Raw genomic sequence first — 18,076 nt, 5'->3', positions numbered from 1 at the left:
GCCTGTATTTGCACTTAAACCACTAACAACAGAAACGTGCTTCTAATCACTTTGCAGCTGGTGAAGCACTTTATAATGCAGCTACCTCATTCTTAAATTACGAAGATTGCACAGATCCAACTTTTAGAAAAAGTTACTAAGAAAAATAAAGTCACCTCCACATTCACAGGAACAAAAATTCCATTTTCAGTATTGTATCACATTATTAAAACTCTCTAAGACTAAAGCAGCATGACACTAACAACACAGCCAATGAAAAATCCTAATAAATGGATTTTTTTTTCACTCAGTTCCATCCTCCCTTCTCAAAAGAATGCAGAGAAATACAAATGTCCTGATTACATATTAACACTATCTTCAAATCAGTTTAACCCATTTAGATTTTGATAATTTGTTTTCATACATTTCTTCTGTCCTAGTTAAATTTACAGTATTAAAGATTAGTATAAAACCTGTAATAGCAGGTTTTATATATTGTACACATGAGGCACACTCTGGGTGACTGCTCATTCAGCTGAAGCTTATATTGAATACAGGAGTCCTAAATCAAAAGTGTAAGAAAGTGTTTGCTGACATCAACAGAGCCAAAATTTTGGCTTTTTGGCAAATGCTTCAGAGAAAGCATCTGTTTACAGGCTACTTAGCCAAGGTTACAAGAGAGTGTAATATTGCAGCCCCTAAAAGCCCTGTCATTGTTTCTTTCAGCTGCTGCATGTTTGTGAAGCTCTGAAGGCCTTGAAAGGAGCCAGAGCAGAGCCAACAGGTCAGGGCTAGATAAAATTAAGAAAGAATCCAAGGTCAGACCATGAAAGAACTTCTTTTTTTTTTTCCACCCCTCCAGAACAGTGAGTCCACCTCCAGCAGCCTTTCATTCAGTCCTGATAAGAAAAGACAGCACCCCACAATCTGGATTTCAGACATTTTAAGTCCTCTTTGCAGGGAGGAAAAGATAGGGAAGATGAAAGAAAATGGACATTTTACTATCATTTACTGTTGAAACACACTTTCATGCCTGTTTTGGACATCCCTGTTCTCAACAATTGCAAAGGAAAATATTGAAAGAAATTAAATTACTGGTGGCTCTTGTTTATAAAATAATTGGTACAGCACTAAATTTCTAGAGGAAAAAAAATAAGGTTTGGTGTCTTGATGTTTTAAGCCGAGTTCAGTGACTAAAACCAAGAAACAACTTCTTAAGCAACAGCCAGTATGGCAATTCTAATAGTTAAGGAAGGAGATAAGAAAATATTTTAACTTTATTCTATCTTGCATACAAAATTTAAAATAATATTTTTTTCCTTTCAGTTGAAAGTAGACTGAAAAAATAGTTGTTCTAAGGACAAAACTTCTGTGTCCAAATGTCCATTTTTAATTTAATCTTTTGTGCTGCTGGATTTTTTGTGTAACCTACAGGTCCATTGTTGAGTAGTGGTCTGGCTGGAGAGCTCATTGGTCTGGTTTGCCAGGGTGACTGTGCTGCCCCCAAGCCCATCCCTCCAACACAATAAACTGCAGATAATTATTCAAAGAAGAGGCCAGCAGCATGGGCTGCTCTGACATCGGGTCACGGCCTTTGACACCGAATCTGGGGCTAGCCAAAGTCTGCTCCAAGCAACAGAGGTCCAGGGGAATTATTAAGGGGGAAGGGTGGGAAAGGAAGAGCACTGAGAAATACTATCCTTAAAAATGTACTTTTGAAGCAAAGTAATGTAAATACAGCAGAAACTTATTAGGAAAATAAGCAAATACATTTCAAATGTACCAGAGGAAAAGGATAGAGAGAAGCGCATCAAGCCAAACAGAAACACAGAGCTGGGAGGCAGGAGGATGATACAGACTCAGGTCTGCTCTTCTCTAAAGCAGGTATTCCCTCTCAGATTTTCAGTACTGGATTTTATTCCACTTTTCTAAAAAAAGCCCTTTTACCTTATTTATACACATCATTAAACAATTAAACACACCATATTCTATTACAGTCTTTAAAAACTTGTAGAAGCTCTGGATATGCAATTTCTGAGCATTATTACTGGCTTCAAATAATAATATTTATTTTCTTTTATTTTAAATGAGTTGGAATTGCAATTGGTTGCACAACTGAATTGATCGAATTTTAAATAACAACCTTTTAATATCACATTAAAATAGTTTGAGTAGTTACAAATCACCAATATTTTATATGTCATGACTTCTTTTTCAATTTAAAGGTAACTTTAAACGTCTAGATAGAACAAAGACTGCCTGTGATACTCATGTTTTCCTTTGCAAACCAAATACCTGGAGTAAAAACTAAGCAATTTGTTCTTTGTACAACGTTGTAAAAGTTTATTTTGGTAGAAACTGGAACATATGACACATGTGAATTGATCCAGCTAAACAGTCTGGCTTTCCACGGCTTTGGATGGCTCTCGCTTATTTGTCTAAATCTGAAAAGGGTCTGTATCCCTTTTGTAGCTTTGTGCTATCCCCTCAGAGGGCCCCAGGACAAACAACACCTCACACCCCCTTGCAGTAAAAACATCACCTCTCCTACTGCCCACCATCAGCAACAGCAGCTTCATACAAAAACTGCTGGGGGAGGGCTGCCAGGGCAGGATGAGCTCCCAGCACACAGAAATAACAACTATCTAAAGCTTTCTAATCTTGTTTTAAAATAAGTGAAGCCAATCTCAAGGATTTTAAGTTTTCTCTATTTCCTCCCGGGTGTAGGACATTCCCACCACGCCTGTAAGGTCTGCCATCAGTCCCTGTGTTTCTCCTGCATTTCAGAGAACTGTTCAATTGCACAAGCAAAAAGCTCTCTCTTCCAATATTATTCTAACAGTGCTCTCTAAACCAGCAGACACCCTTATGTTAACTAGCCTGGCTCACCATTTTCAAAGAGAGCCCTCAAAAGCTAACTTGAAAGCAATACCAGAGGCCTGGACAAACACCTAATTTTGATCTTTTGTGCTCCTCTTTTCTTCTAAGAGACCTTTTCTTTTGTTGCTGCCCAGTGGAAAGCACATAGCTCATTGGTCCTGCTTTGAAAGATGAGAGCACTGCCCCTGAGTCCACCCCTCCGAGCACAATCACTTTAATGGAATTATGTAGAGAGGCCATCTCTGCACGAAGAAAGGGAGGGCGAGGGGGGAGGGAGAGAGTGTCCGAAGGAGCCAGCAGAGCTGTAATTACCCCAGTTACTAACACACACATGTCCACAGAGAATTCATGCAGTGATCCAAACAGGATGTGCCACCCCACACAACAGGTTCCCTTACATACAGCACTGAGCCCTGCATAAGTGACAGAACGCTGCCAGTGAATCAAACATTACTGCAGTGGCTCGGGAAAAGGGCAAAGAAACAACCCACACAGAAATGCTGCTACAAAACGGGAGCATGCTTTAAAAGGTCTTTTCTGTAAGATGCAAGAGGCTGAAAAGATGATCTCCCCCGTGGAGAGACCAACATTTCTGGGCTGCAGATAGAAAGAATGTTTAGACAATTTGCCTGGCCTTCATGCTAAGAGGAATGCTTCCAGAATATACACCTAAACACAATTCAATAAGCACTTTACCAAATTTGGCTTAACATTTGTTTAGTTACCAAGATCTATCACACATATGCACTGACTGCCTGACATCCAGCATCACCTTACAAACAACGCGTTTGCACACAATGACAAAGGCAATCTGTTCACAGCGCCCAAACTTTCCCCTGGAGCTATGATATAAATTTTCTTTCAGAACCAACATTTTCTGCTGGTCTGTCATGGACTCTCCGTGCCATTTTGACCCTTTTGTGCAGCAAAATGAAAACACTATCTATCATTACTTGCACCACAGTGACTTTGTAGGAGGTGCACGGTTTCATTGCAAAAACATCTGTGGTCTGGTGACTCAGATCTCAGGCTTCAAGATCCGTGCTGTTGCAAGCATGACTGCAAGATGCAAAAGTTTCAGGCAGGGCAACTAGAAATCAGTCTGGCTCTTTCCTCCTTCAGAGGGTAACAAGGAACTACACTAAAACACATTCCACTTGTTAAGTGTCAAACAAGTCCATCATTACAGGAAAACAAACAAAATACATGCGAGGGGAAACCACCACTGTATTTTTCTTAAGGCAAAATTTGGCTACATGGGCTCTATCCAGCTGCATCTACAATTAGGGCCCAGCCTTCAGCAGGATGTTCTGTTATTGCAGGTGTCACAGGCCCTGTTCTGCTCACACAGGGCTCCCTCCCACTGCAGGGACACCAGGCAGCCATGGGGCACTGCAGGACACACAGACACCCACCTGCACTCCTGTCCATGGGCCTGGGGCTATTATCATACAGACTGTCTGCAGATGTAAATAAAGCAGCCTCTAAAGGAAGCTTAAAATTTGGCACTCATTGGTGGAATACAGGAGAAGGGGGGCAAACTAACCTAGACAGCTGACAAATTTTATAGTGAAATTGCTAAACTGACCCATTTGTCTTAAGCTGCCAGCTAGACTGATACATTTACTGCTAATATTACAACCCTCATACTTAATTTGCTGAAGTTAAATCCAGGTGCATTAAAAAAAAAAAACCACATAACTACAAAAGGGGTGGCATTGAGCTTTCTCTATTACACTGCTTTTAATATAAATTATTCATTGAATATCCATCATACAATGCTAAATATTTTCCAATTACACATTAGTAAATCAGGAAGCAGGGAAGACAGCTAACAGGACTTGTAAAGAGGTCATCTCAAATGCCTTGGCTCAGCATGTAATTCCACCTGAAGTGGGATGGCCTGAGGACACAGGGCTCTGTTTCCTCAGCTGTGAAATGCATTGCAGGATCTCTCCCATACATGAACATGTCTGTTTCTTTTCCCTCCCCATCTTCTTAAAGGCCCCATTCCCTTCACTGTCTCTGACTGGTTGCATATCTTTGACATTTAGGAAGGGTATTCATTTTAATTACATTTAGATTATGCTGAACCACCTCTCTAATGGTTTGGCAGAGCAGTGTTATTTTTACCCTTTATATTTTCATACAGCACATCCCAAACTTCTAAAACGTGCCCTAAAGAAAATTTCCTTTTGTAATGACAATAGAAACATCCAGGACCCTACAACATCCTTGGCTCTAATATTCACCACTGTTACATCCAATGGCACACTGGCAGAAGCTATTCATAATGAGTTTTATGATATGAATTTGCACAGAAACATTTATTAAAAGACCACAGTAAGTGACAGCTTGTCACCAGGCAATGAAGCCTGATATATACATACTTACACTCATTTTTGAGTGCTTTCAGCATGCTGAAAATACCCATCTAGAAGGCCATGACAACCTGCTTCTCTGTAAAAATTATAATAACTTTTCCTCTCCACATTGATTCCTCCCAAAACAGTATTTCAATGACATCTTGTGTTCATCTCTTTCCAGGCCAAGACTCTGCTTTCTAAGATCATTTATCAGGAAGATTACTCAGTCTATATTAGTGGCAGCAGCTGTGCAAGTTAATGATGTTGTTGCCTTTAGTTAAATAGATGTTAGTGGTTTATTTGAAGACTATTTAATTAAGACCAAGTTTCTGAAACACCAACTCTTGAAAGCACCACAGACAAATCTTGCAGGTGGTGCAAAAGAGGTCAACATGTGCAATCTGAATTTGGACCTAATATTCTTAGGAGCTTAAATTCTTTAGTCAGTGAATTGTGGCCTGAGTACCCTTCTACAAGATGCTTAATGTCCACACAAAGAAGCATCTAAATAAGAAGAGTAGTCTAAAAGATTTTAGGCTTCCTCAAACTTTTGAAAATCTTTTTCTCTTCTGGTTGACAACACAACTTCTACGACTTATTTTACACTTTGTGGCATTTCGTAAAGACAAAATTATATCTTTCCCCACATGGAAATGGGTTACAACATTATATGTTTTTAATATAGACAGTGTTTACTACAGGTAAAAACTATTGTACTTTAAAGGATAACAATAACAACATAGGAAAGAAAGTATACCACTGCAGAAACTGTAGGAGAATTTTAATTACTGTGCACTTTTCTTCTAGAAAGTTTCTTATATCTGTAAAGTATTTTCCAGAATTATATATGTGGGAATTTGTTCTGGTTTAAATTTTTCCTTCAAAATGTTTAATTTTTTTCTTTTTTAATAAGCAAAATCACTTTTCATAGGAAGCAATGCTACTGTTGTCCAGATGTTTGACCACAGACAAGTTATAATGTAAATCTTCTGCCTTACCTACTGTATTATTTAATATCTTTGTGAGGAACAAGCATTTAATACCTGTCAAACATTGTATTAACAAACTGAAAGGTAGAGAGCAAACAAGTGGGATACAATTAATAATGAAAGTTATTTTTGTTAACTTTTCTAATGCATTCAAGATTTAAATTCAACCTATACCAATATCTTGATTGAAAAAAGGAGAAGAAAATTATCTTGATGTAATCCCCCTGCATATGAAGTTTATACAACACTTAGGAAGTGGAAAGCAGTCTGACTGATTGATTGCTTAAGTAAAATAAACACACAGCTACTTAACTCTTAGCTAGCTATCTCACTCTGTACAATTGAAAGGCCTTCCCATCATCAATTCAGTTTTACAAACGCTCTGTTGAGCCTGCAGATGAGCATTTCAAGGCAGCATTAGCTGTGCTGCTGCTGAAAGAAGCCAGCCTGGTCCCCTCACCCTTCAGCACTCCCTGGTGCCACTGCCTTCCCCTGCCACCTCCCACCCATCCCTGTGCCCCAACACAAGTGTCACAAGTGTGCAAGCACAGAGAGCAGCAGCACGAATTCACAGAGTACACAAGAAATGTGGGGTGCTTTCTTCCAAAAGTGCCGCCTTTTGCTACTATATTGTGCTCTGAGTTGCACTTGGATGAATTCTGAGAGCTGAACAACATCCCAAGGCAGCAGAGGGAGCCCTGGCAGCTGCTCAGGACTCGGCACAGCCACCATGAGTCCGCTTTGTTTTATTCAGCCCGGTGAAACTGTGACCCTCAAACCTACCCAAAAACCTCCACTGATCCCAGAGCTAGGAGTTTATTAACAAAAGACATTTCCCTCAAGGGGGAGCTGTTATCTAATAGACTGAATGCAAAGCTGGAAAGCTGGACACTCACAGCTCAGTTCTGCCACTGACCGCAGGGATATCATTGTCACACTCAGCTTAAACCATCAGTACCTGAGCAGTCCATGGGAATGACCCTTCTCTTCCTTGTGTTCCAGGTGTCCGTGTGTGCCATGGGACAGTGAACACTCACTCACCTGGGAAACTCATGGGAATGCTTACAAGCTGCTGGGAGAGCACGGCATGCGTTCTTAGCACAGACAGATGAACACGTGTTTTTAGAAAAGTGGAAATAAGAATAACTGCCTAGGGTGGATGCTCCAGGCAGAGCTGCCCTGCACAGGGGCACATAAGACAGCACAGACTCTGAGGTCCCACTGGCAGGCTCCTCCAGGTAAGGGGGAAGATGACCCTTGAGAGACAGATCTTCCAACAGGGAGGCTCAAGGGAAAGAGGGAGGTGTAGGCACTGCTGGGTCAGCTGGAGTGCCCTGCTCGGTGCCTGACTCTGAATCACACCGAGCAGCTCACTTTTCTGTCCTACAGCTGGACTGTGCTTGGTGCTTTTCTTCAGGTAATTCATTGGCTTGGCTGGAAGCAAGATCTGGCTGTCAGTTCTGAAGGAGAAGGATGAACATCCCTGCCTGACAGTGATATCAAACACAGCCCATGTGTGCCTGCCTACTCTGCCTGGATAGCACACAGACTTTATACATCCAAGCCACCTCTGAGAAAAGTTTTCCAGCATGAACAACTGGTAGGGAGTGCTACAGATAGAGATTTCTAAGGCGAGTGATTGTCACCAAGGAAACAAGGGCTGATGGGAAACTATGAGAGATTATAAATAAAGGCAGGTGAGAAGCTGTAAGAAGGCAGCCAAGACATGAAGAGAGAAAAAAGGCCAAGTTAAGCCATTAGAAATTATCGTGGAAATAACAATGAATACAAAGTACTAACACAGTGAGAGGTATGCTTGTGATAGAGAAGTGCTGGGCTAAGACAAAGAGGATCAAAAAGATATCCTATTTTTCTCCCAGCAATGTCTATGTACACATGCAAATATAGACACACACATACTGAGCTGGGCAGCAGGCTGTGAGCACAGCCCTCCCTGCACCTTGAACATACAAGGGAGAAAGCTGGTAAATGGATTAAAGGCACAGTAGTGCAACATCTACCTATCTGTCTCTCTCTTCTCCCCCATACATAATCCTACCTACCATCCCAAAACATCTCCAGTTCAACCAGCTTTAAAATAATCCACATTTTCAAGGTGTATTTGTATACAGGATTCTGTATACTCCTCCTTTGTCTGAGTATACAAAAGTGTCAGTTGTACAAAGATGCCCAGCATGCACAACTGGATGCCACCAGACACCAGAGACAGAAAACTCAAGTCTTTCACAGATCAACCAAAGAGGATCAGAATGATTTCCCTGTCCTGGTTTCTACAAGCACGTGCAGCAACAAGTGATTTTATTCTGAATGATAATCAGCTTGAATAGGGGTACAATATTTGGCTATGATAAAGGTAAAAAAACACTGTGAAAGTGAGTATAAATGTTGAAACGCACTTTTTAATGCAAATCTTACTTATACTAAGCCTTTTTTCTAAGACTAGAAACAAAAAACAAGCAAACAAAAAAACCAAAAACAACCCCCCAAAAAGAACTCCACCAAAAACCCCAAAACAAAACAAAAAACCAAAAAATAAAAAACAAAACCAACAAGCAAAAAACACAAACAACACCCCCCCAAAAAAAAACACCACTAAAAACAAAGAAATAAAAAAAAAACTTAAAATCCCAGGTTTGGAAGAGATGTTTTACAGCAAGAGGGGCTTCTTCCAACACAAGATTGTTTTTTTCCCCACTTCCTGCATCCCCCCCTTCCTTTGCCACAGAAGTGTGACTCCAGGAAGCCTGAAAAAAACAAACATGCACTTTTTCACAATTGCATCTTTTCCCAAAATTGAAAAAATGCTTCTGTAAGCAATAATGCCTTCATGGCAAATATATAACCAAAGTGTTACTCAAGACAGGGAAGCTACCAGAAGACATATTAGCTCAGCTTTAGAAGTGTGTTTACTTATCACTAACACAGAAATTACAAAGATCCCCTATTCTTACCTTTCCCATACAACTACAACTGGTAACATGACCCCAAAAAAAAGTTAATGAAAAAAAGCTTCAGGATGAATTAAATTAACATTTGGATCACAACATCTGGATTGTTGTTTAACAACGGAAGAAAATAATAAATAAAAAAGGAAAAAAAAATTAAGAAATGTAACTAGCCCTGTACAGCAAATGTTTTCTTCTGTCCACTCTGAAGTCTCTTTCATGTGCTAATGGTGGCATTTTTTTAAACTCTTCCCCTTTGACTTACTCAGACCTTTAAGGACCTCACACATCTAATGGTTCCTCACATTCACCAAGAACAATCAAGAGAGGTCTGGGGGTTGACATGCAGTATGATTAATGGACAATGTTGATTTAATTTCCTATAACAGGAGTTTTCTCTAAGCTTTCTCCAAGGAGCAGTTTCTTTGCAATCCAAGACTTAAGTATTTTACTAATGAAGTCCAATAAATAGCAAATTAAATAATGCTGTCTCCCAGAGACAAATCCTCTCATTACAGGAAAAAAAAAAAAAGGAGGGGAAAAAAACCCACACACCATATTTAAAGTTCTGTTTAAATCTGAAAAGGATTGTACAGCAGGAATATACATAGCAGTTCAGATTTCTGGGGTTCTTTGGGTTGGTTTATTTTGTTGTTTTGTTTAAGAAACTTTACCACTTATCTGGCCATTCCTGCCATCATTATCTGCTTGCTCATTTTTAGCTTTAAACAGGGGTTATACATTTAACTTAATTTCCAGTTTCAAGAAATTAAGTCTTTATTTAGTGGTCACTCTTACTTTAGAGCTATCAAAACGTACTTATTACATATTCATTGCAACACTTAAAAACAATTTGGTGGTTCCTAATCTAAAGTTATTTACTACTTTCTTATTGTAAGGAGTGATCAATGTGTCCTTTCATGAAGCAAATTTTATCCTTCAGCTCCAGCAAATGAACAATGCAACACTATTTGCATGCATCCTAACTGTTACTCAATCAACATGACACAATCTCCCAGCTGAATTCCCACACAGGTTTAGCTCTAAACGGTGGAATTCCTACCCCAGGACCGCAGAGAGCATTTCCTGCAAGATTCTAATCGCTTTCCCACCATGGAAAAGTTTACCTTTAAATACCCTGAGGGCAACACATTTTTCTTCACTACAGGCTAGCAAGTTCCTTTGCCGGAGTGCAAAAAATCTTCTCCTACTTTGAAGCATCCCTGATTCCATTTCTTTGAGTTGTGACACAATTAATCTGATCCCCTGAGAAAAACGTCTCCAACTCAATTATGGAGACAGTTGATAAGGAAGCAAAAGTCTCAAAAATAGGCAACACCCCTCCATGCTGCTGGAGTGGGCCCATGGAACATAATTGCTCCTGTTGCTTTAGCAAAGCTGTATCTTTACATTATTACCTTTAACATTGCTACAAGGCATTGTCCCAAACAATGACACTTCCCTCATCCTGACAGCTCATAGTATCTCTTTAGGGTAGGGCTTAAATTGTCTTAGCACTCTTGATTTTGATTTTTTTAAGTACAGTATACTCAATGTTTATTCTGCACTGAGGATCTACTCCTTTGCCATGTCCTTCCGCTTTAAAGAGCCACTAGCTTGGGAAGTTGAAAGTCAAGGCATGTTTAAATGAGGATATCATGCCTATTTTCCCAGATAACTGAGTTCAAACTGGACCAGAGCAGGTTCCAGAAGGTTACATAAAAATATGTTAGACATAAAAAATCGTTCCAAAACACAATCTACCTGTTCATTAAAGATTTTAACTAAGAGAGCAAGAATGCATCTATCTGACCCAAGATTAAGTGCTTATCATGCTGACAAATTTATATATTTCCACGAGTTTTACAGCCATTCCAGGACTCTGTATCTAAGTAAAAGAAAGCCCAGGGATTCTTCTTCATAAGTGTCTGTCATACATAACATTTTAATCAACACCAAAACAAGTTATACTGCTAATGCAGATGTTACAAATGTCAGTATTCCAGTGCCTACTGCAATTGATTACTGACTGAATTGGTAACCTAGAGAGGCTTGATGATGCAATTTAAAATTGGCAAAGACATTAAAAATTAATTAGACCTTTCCACCAGAAATTAACTGTATGAAAATAATGTTTACTTTCAAAAAAAAACCAAAAAACATGGGCAGAAGTAACTGTGATGTGGTTTAGAAAAACATATAAATCCAATTTCTTTAATAGACGTAAATTTAAATTCTGACAGACAGCATAGAGGACAAATCAATCTTTTTAAGAACAAAAATTAAAGTGAAAATATGCACTAATGATACAAATCTGCAATATTGCACAACGCAAAACAAATAATGGCAGAACTACACAGGAAGGAAGGCATTACAGTGTTTTACAGATGTGTCATTTGAACTGCACAGAAGGTATGCAGCATTAGCAGCTGACAGTTAACTGGCTACTCCCCAGCAAATCTGCTCAGAACAAGCTGATATTTATCTGGGATTCCCACTCAGCGCTTAAACAGAGCTTTGCCCAAGACAGAGTTGATGTAATGGAAGCCTGGCTGACAACCTCCAACAAAGGGCCACAGACTCCAGCATCAGCTTCAGTTTTGCCCAGTAAGAATTCAATTTACAACCCTGATGAATCAATTTTTCACCTAAGCAGAGCATTGCAGTATTTTCCTTCCATAAGGAAGGCACGAACCAAGTGGGTGAGTCTGGAACCAGTGTCTGGTCACCTTGTGTGAGTGTGTTTGCACTGGGCAGCCTCCTGCTATTCCCCAGTACAACCCAGCTGCACACAGACCAACAGGGACACGAGCAGAAATGCCACAAAGGACAGAGATTTGATGCCTTCCCTGCTTCTGCCTCTCAGTCTTGTCTTCCACAAGCATGGATGTTAAATCTAAGCCTAAAGGGAGATCTCTGCTACAAACAGTCCTGGAGAAATTACTAGCACTGCCATACACTGGAAACAAAACATGATGCAGCAGTTTATAAATCACAACAAAACACAAAACCCAGTTTGATCTCTGTGTGCATTTACAGCCTGTAAAATGCAATATGGTTCTTATATAAAAGAGGTAAAAGCTTATCAAAGAAGCATTTGCTTTGATATCTTACAGGTAAAAAAATTACAGGGTAATGAAACTCCCTCCATTCTCTCTTCTAATCTATAATCTAACTTTCAAAACCTGAAAGGAAAAAAAAAAACAGGAAAAAATGATATGCAGATATGTCATGTCTGCATTTGGAAGACAGACTCATTTAGAGTGGTGACAGGTCTGTCTTTCATGACTGTGGAGCAAGGAATGTGTGTCTCTCGTTTATTGAGGTGCCATAGAAGCACTATCATAGCAGGACTAGGCAAGAGCTTGGGTTTGTTAACTACAAATATACATCATCTGCCATGGCTGGGGAAGAGAAAGGGGTCACAGTTAGCTGATTTTAAACATACCCAGTTTACTTCCAGGGCTTTTGGTTTTATTCCTGTGCAGTTTGACCAATTCCTCCTCCCCTCTCAGTAAATCCCTTATGTTTTAGCTGATAAGTAGTAGTAGCAAGGCTGTTACACACAATCAGGAGAATTGACAGATAAGAGGTTTAGTTTAAGGATATAATCAGCAGGAGTAAACACTAGATTGACCCAGCTGTAAACAGTGGAAATAAATGATAATATTTGTCCTGGTCACCTACTGAGCTGTTACACACTTTCCACTATGTAACAATGTAAATATAATGACCACAGTATATACAGCAGGCAGTGCAATCATCTGGTTTTCCAAGCAAGAAAACTGAGCTTTTAGTTGATCTTTTTTTAAGAACTAAAGGAATTTCTGATTATTTTTTTAACAGAGCTGTCTTTTTGCTCAAATCAGCATTTCACTACTTGTGGATGTCTGATCTGATGTAAAATACCTCAAGCAGAAAAAAAGTACATCTGTTATACTAAATTATATTCTCTTTAATGCCATTTGAGAACAGTTAACAATGAAAAAAATAGTATTTCTCAAGAAAAACCTGTGTTTCTTTCACATCACTTCATTAAACTGTAGGAATGCCTGGCTCCTTGAATTTGTATGGGAATTCCAAACTAAATTTCCACAGTAACTTATAAACAAAAAGCAATATCAACTCCCATATACACAATGTTCAGTATTCCAGAACTGTCAGATACAAGCATGTGAGACTACATTTTGGCATCCACAAAACATGGGATAAAACTGAAATTACAGCCCCAGCTTTCAGAAATGACTGCATTAACACACAAAATGCACTAAGTGTTCCTTCTCAATACTTAAGCATTTGCAATTCTTAAGAAAGATAGCATCAACACTGTCAGAGATGTCATTAAGTTTTTAAAACTGACATTTTTCCAGCACATTCATTTGCAATATGGTGCAAATGAAACTGCTGCGTGCCATCTCACCACCCTATCAGCTTTATGAAACTTTAAAGCACTTTAACAGGATCATGACAAGAGAAGCTTGGGTGATGTGCAGCAGGCAGCTTAATTGGAGGAATTCTTTGCACGGACTCTTCTTACACACCCTTATTCAATTTCTATAGACTGTTGAATGACCTTGTCATCTTTGCTGCCCTGAACTAAAGCTTAGCTACAGTCATGGCTGTAACACAATATAAATAGATCCCAGGGAAATTAAACAACTGAAGGCCAAGTCTCTGGGGGAATCCTAAGTGTAATAGGTGTCTGGCTAATTCTTCAGCAGAAGCTCCCTTTCCAAAGGGGAGTGCCATGCAGGGTCACAAAATGTGCCTTTGTGTCAAAGTCACTCAGACTTTGACAAATTCTTCACTTGGAAATATTGTCCAAGTCAAGGAACATTGGGAAATGCACTTTGCTTTATTTCTCCTCTCTGTAAGGGAAGAGGCAGAACATAAAAGAGCTTTCAGACAGGGAAGATTTTCTGATTAAGACCAAACTTTTTGGAGTACATCACACACAGGAGTGTGACAGAATCTAATGTTTCTTTTCCAAAAGTACTAGATTGGGGCAGGGAAAAATGCCAATGGGTAATGTAAAACCAGGGTCACAGGAGAAGTACCAGGGCTATTATGCACCTCATGTTAAACAGTTCAGATGACCCCATCAGCACAGGAGAAGCTTTCCCAGAGAGAAAGCTTGCATTGCAATGTCTCCAAGCCTCCCAGGAATCCTCAACCAATTTATTAGTTTAATGGTTTATTTTATAACACACTCCATACACTCCATTTCATGGCCATCCCACACTTGGCAGCTCCTTCCAAGTGCCCCTGCAGCCCCAGGCCCTGGAGAGGCAACAATGCTCCCAGCACAAGACGCCCAGGCTCTCATGGGGAGGGGCCTTCTCGGGGAAAGGCCAAGGAGCTCTGGGCTCCCAGGCTCGAGGCATTTTCACCAAAGCAAACAGACTCATTTTTCCATCCCCTAAAGGTGTCTGTGTGAGAGGTGTTACTCTGATATCATCATGAAGCAAAAAACAAAAGAGCACCTACAGAATGTGTGCACATCTCTGCCAGTGCCTCCTGGCCTCAGGGTTTTGGGTGCATTTACTGTGACCCTACATCTGCCTTGTCACCAAAGTGCAACTTCCTGACACCTCATGTAACTGCCAGCGCCAGGGTGGTACAGCTCCCACACAGCAGCCAAGGAAGAATGAATTAGCAGAATGAATTCTTGCTTTCCTCCCTCCCTCCAAGTGTAGAAGGCTTGGAGGCTAAAGGCACACTAACATCACCAGTGGCATTCATTTAATTAATTACCAGCACAATAAGAATTGAACAATGAAGTTCAGTGATTAAGATTTCCAGGCAGCTTGAAAAACATTCTCGTGTCACTGCACTAGAATTGATCACACTTTCTTGAGTTTGCTAACCAAGAAGTTGAATTTGATTTTATCCTCCCAGATAAGCTTCAGATGGGTTCTTCTGAGTCACTGCCATCCTTGCACAGGCTCCACTTCCCTACCAAGTGATACAGCTACAAACCCAGTGAGCTCCGACAGGCAAACACTCCACTCAGCCCAGCCGTGATACCAGCTTCATGGAGGCACAGATGCACGTGCACATGATTTAAATACTCTTTGAAAAGAATAATCTGAACACACTTAAATGGGGAGCTGAGCTTCTCTGGACGCTTTGTTTTAACTTTCAAGTTTTGCCAATCTTTCTCCTGTTGCACAGCGAGAAGGTTCCCCAACAAATTCTTCCACCAGCAAAACTCACTCCAGCTTCTGAACACACATCCTGAACCATTACCTGACTTATCAAGCCTCACAATGAAAGACTTTCTGTGAGGGAAAAATTTCTAGACCAGGAGGAAGCAATGGAGGAATTAAAAATAGAGGCAAAAATGCATGGTATGCACCCAAGGGTCTGCTCCTGTGGCACATTCAAGTAATAATGGAATTTTACACTGGACTAGGAAATGCCCTGCTATTGAAAAATAAATGCAAAGACCTTTAACACAAACAAACGTCCATGTGAAACTGTGGATATTTATTTTGAAAATAAATGATCAGATGATTTAATTCTATTTACATGGTGACTATCATGTAAATAATCCAGTTTTAAAACACACAGAAGGAACTGAGTAGACCTACATTGGAGAAAGAGAGGTCACATCTCAGAACACAAGGTAGGAACCAACAAGAGACTAAAAATATGCAGCATAATATTCATATTGCTACATTCCATGTTTAATCATTGTAATCTATTTCACACTAACATGGCTGATTCTGCTTTATCTATCATAATTATTCTTCCATCAAGAGTCCTCCTGTAGACATTTGCAATCATTTACACTAGTTATATCAAAGCTACCAACAACCAAGCAATCAACAGTGCTTGCAATAACAATGCTAATGTTCTCTCTGGTTAGAGACAATCATGAACTCTCATTTTGTGATGCCCTTTAATTGCCACAGGGTAAGTGAAATATCTTCTTTAATACACATATCTTGCAGAACTGGCATTTGTTACCAACATCTGCAGAAAGTTCCATGGACAGATGTATTGACATGCTCTAAACGTCACTACAAGTCTACCTGCAGTTTATTAACTATGCAAGAGGACAGGAAGTGTAGGGCAGCCATAGGTCATGACAAAGACATGAAGAGGGAGTGTTTGGAAGCCATATACATTCAGTGGCAACAGATAATACACGAGAAACTGCTCCTTCTTTGCCACTGGGAAGCACCTAGGACTGTGAGCATATCCTTTCAAATTAGGAATAACCTTTCCTTTTGACCATATTATTCAACATACATTACACCAAAAGTCTTAACACGCACCTTTCCCCTTCAAGTTTCACACTTGCATTATTCTAATTCCTGTAGCTCATGATGAAGACATTCATTTTAAAGATTCTGTCAATAAATCAGTAGTTTAGTGTCCTCAGGAGAAGCAAATGGATGACAGAGCATCAGTCCTCAAAGCCTCTGTCCAGTTCATGAAAAATCAGTTTACCACAGTCACAAACCCCAGCGTGGTGGCTTGCCTTGTTACACCTCCAATTGTACCAGGTAGGACACTTCCTAATAAAAATTATTCTTAATTTTTTAATGCATAAATAAATAAATATACTGGTCCAAATTACTTAAATTATTCACAAGAAATAAAAAGATGAACAAATCACGTTCTTAATGTGTGGATGTGGCTACAGTCTTTGTGGATTTATGTAATGCATACAGTTCTACCTGCCATAATCACCAGGTGTGCAGCTGCCAGAGACAGAAGATTGGCTGCACACTGCTTTCTAAGAAATAATTTGGCATGCATAAGTATTTCAAGCAGGCAGTTTGGCAAAGGGCAGACAGAGCAGTCAGACAGGCACTATCACTACAAGAAGTCTCTGTGAACTTTCCAAATTGCAGTGTAAGTAATCATCTTAGCAGTGGAAAATCATGACCTAATCAATTTTCCTGAGCTGAGCCTTTGTAGCTGTAGTGATGAATGCCTTTTACTGTAAATGCTATAAAGAAAAAAAAAAACAGCAAAGAAACTTAGGAAAATTCATATTTGATATACACTTCAAGTAACTCAATACATCCCATTAAAAAAACCAAACAAACAACTACTCTTCAGTGAAACCAGCAGCACAAATTATGTAGATGTCAAAAATTATAAATAACAGCAATCAGAGTATTTGGAATGTATCATGTTTTGGTCACCATATTTAGATACTGAGAATTATGATAAAGAATAAACACTCAACACATCATACGCATCATGACTGAATGGTTAACTCATGAATTCTTCCTTCTTGCCATTCAGACAGCTGTGATCATGTGAAAATTGTAATTTCCAAACTCACTTTTCTTTCATTTTCCCATCTGTCTATATGCTTAATAGAAAGTAAATCCAACAAAACCACACAGATAATATAGCTTTTAATATAATTCTATAAAATAGTATTTTCATCTGAAGAATATTAGTGTACTGACACAATCCATATCATGTAGATCACATTGTTAATAAGTTTGCACATGTTTGAAATTACAGCTTTTTACTGCATAATAAGAAAAATATTTATGCATTTCTGTCCTAGGACACACAGACACCACATCCTTTCTATGCTCTCAAAAGTGCTCTTTTGTCTCACGGCTCTGTTAAACAGTCGGCCACTGCCAGATGCTCTGGCTAGAAATGGTCACAGATGGTCAGTTGTCCAGTTAACAGACCAGAATACTCCTCTCAAATCTCCCCTAAAATTGTATCTCAACTGTATGCAGCAGATGAGAATATTTGAGCATGGTCAGGCAGGCACTTGACCTAGTTAAGACTGCAGGTCAACTTTGACAACTTAGTCAAGATTAACTCTCCACAATACCACCAAGCAAACTATCTCAACACATTTCAAACAGCAAGTGTCAAGTCCTACATTACTTTTACTGATTATGTGATA

At 39.5% G+C, this 18,076-nt stretch overlaps 1 protein-coding gene across 2 annotated transcripts in view; it reads right to left on the bottom strand.

Moving 5' to 3' along the window:
* Positions 1-18,076, bottom strand: part of PRTG (protogenin) — a 75,809-nt gene that overhangs the window by 20,154 nt on the left and 37,579 nt on the right. The window lies entirely within an intron of this gene.

This window comes from Motacilla alba, chromosome 10, assembly GCF_015832195.1.
Source record: "Motacilla alba alba isolate MOTALB_02 chromosome 10, Motacilla_alba_V1.0_pri, whole genome shotgun sequence".
Classification (NCBI taxonomy): domain Eukaryota; kingdom Metazoa; phylum Chordata; class Aves; order Passeriformes; family Motacillidae; genus Motacilla; species Motacilla alba.
The sequence above is the reverse complement of the archived record's forward strand: the minus strand, read 5'-3'. Positions and strand labels throughout refer to the sequence as shown.